This window comes from Ictalurus furcatus, chromosome 18 (genome assembly GCF_023375685.1).
Source record: "Ictalurus furcatus strain D&B chromosome 18, Billie_1.0, whole genome shotgun sequence".
NCBI lineage: Eukaryota > Metazoa > Chordata > Actinopteri > Siluriformes > Ictaluridae > Ictalurus > Ictalurus furcatus.
Window position 1 is genome coordinate 1,935,318 of NC_071272.1, and position 2,183 is coordinate 1,937,500.

Consider the following 2,183-nt stretch of genomic DNA (forward strand, 5'->3'; position numbering starts at 1 on the left):
ACCAAAATAATTTTTCAAAAAGTTTACTTCTGATTCATGCGTTCATTTCTATTAATATTAAGTAGGTTTTTAAGATGTGCATATCTCTCTTCAGGTTCCAGTGCTGTGACTGGGCTGAAAAGGAACTGCAGACAGTTAGAGACACACATTTGCCTTAGACTTTGGGTATTTAAAGGAACTCGACTTTGATTTATGTCTCAAATAAACCAATTTGTTTTCGTAGTTTACACAATGTCACGCTCATCTAATGGGACCGTCTTGAGTCTGCAATCCAAACTCCTCCGACAGTAAAATTGAGTACGAATTTTTTTTTTTTAATTTAACAACAAATCTGTTTTTTTTGGTTCGCCTCAGCCAGGGCTCACAACCAATGTCCTGGACTATCCCTGCCTTTACACACCCTCTTTAACTCGGAGGCCTGTTAATTAGCTGATATGCCGGACAAGGTGTACTGCTTGACCAGAGTTGGGAGCCTGGTGGTTAACGAACGAGTTCCTATAGGGTCATTTCTGTCTCTCTGTCCCCTTCTATACTCTTCTTTATCTGTTGGTCACAATTAATGAGACCTGTCCACCGGTTAAAGCATTCCCTATTTGCTATTTGATGTAAAATGGATAAAACCGGAAATGTCCTTGTCACACTAACTCATCAATCCTTATGGCTAAGTAAGTTTCCTGCTAACGATGCTGCTGATAGAGAGGTGGGAAAAAAAATGTCAAATTTGTAATTATACATCCAGCTCTGTGAACAAGTCTTCATCTGAAAGGCCTCTTAACCTTTTTACATAGAATTTCACTCCCTGGATACGGTTTAGGAACGGGAACCTGCAAGACACACTTGTACATGTTCTCACACCAAGCCCAAATTACTGATCCGGTCACATTTAGATTGTGTTTTAGAACACATTCTAAAATTCACCTGTGAGTAAGTCTGTGGTTATGTCGGTACACAGAGATGTTGACATGGCGGCTGCAGGTCTGCAGGTTCTAAAAAGTACACGTATAGAATTAATATATTTAAATAAGCAAATTCTCATAAATTTCAAGCTCTTAATGAGCTGAACCTGGTATGTTGTGGATGAAGAAACCTATAAATATTTAATTTAAAAAAAAAAAAAAAAAACTCTTGCTCTATTGTTTATTGTGTTTGTGATTTTTTTTTTATTTTTTTTTTCCCATTTTCCCATATCTTCCCAATTTTCCAGCTTTCTTTTCAAACCGCTGCACATGCAACATCAGGGAGTGACGTAACACACTCAGGTCTCCCAGTAACGGATTGGGGTGGCATCGCTGGGATGCCAAGATGTTCTGGTGTTTGATGTAAGTATTTCTCTGCAAGTAGACTGGATGTCTTGATGTGATGCGGCTGAAGAATTTGTAGTTCTCCTCATATTCAGATCAACCATGGAGCATGGGCTACCAAACACTGATGTTGCGGGTTTGATATATTTGTCTGAAGTTTGTTTGAAACCTTTGCAAATTTATTAAAAATAAAAAACAAAAAAAAAGCACATGTACATAAGTATTCACAGCCTTTGCCATGACACTCAAAATTGAGCTCAGGTGCATCCTGTTTCCTCTGATCATCCTTCAGATGTTTCTACAACTTGATTGGAGTCCACCTGTGGTAAATTCAGTTGATTGGACATGATTTGGAAAGGCACACACCTGTCTATATAAGGTCCCACAGTTCACAATGCATGTCAGAGCACAAACCAAGACATGAAGTCCAAGGAATTGTCTGTAGACCTCCGAGACAGGATTGTATCGAGGCACAGATCTGGGGAAGGGTACAGAAACATTTCTGCAGCATTGAACGTCCCAATGAGCACAGTGGCCTCCATCATCCGTAAATGGAAGAAGGAAACAGGGCACCACTCATCACCTGGCCAATACAATCACTACAGTGAAGCATGGTGGTGGCAGCATCATGCTGTGGGGATGTTTTTCAGCGGCTGGAACTGGGAGACTAGTCAGGATCGAGGAAAAGATGAATGCAGCAATGTACAGAGACATCCTTGATGAAAACCTGCTCCAGAGCGCTCTGGGGCGAAGGTTCCTCTTCCAACAGGACAACGATCCTACGCACACAGCCAAGATAACGAAGCAGTGGTTACAGGACAACTCTGTGAATGTCCTTGAGTGTCCCAGCCAGAGCCCAGACTTGAACCCGATTGAACATCT

At 41.0% G+C, this 2,183-nt stretch overlaps 1 protein-coding gene across 3 annotated transcripts in view; it reads right to left on the minus strand.

Annotated features, from left to right (window-relative positions):
* Nucleotides 1–1,123: 1,123 nt before the first annotated feature.
* LOC128622655 (uncharacterized) overlaps nt 1,124–2,183 on the minus strand; it is a 5,549-nt gene continuing 4,489 nt past the window's right edge. For all 3 annotated transcript variants that reach the window (XM_053649347.1, XM_053649346.1, XM_053649345.1), the window contains exon 8: nt 1,124–2,183. This exon is cut by the window's right edge. The gene's annotated coding sequence lies outside the window, so the exon portion shown is untranslated.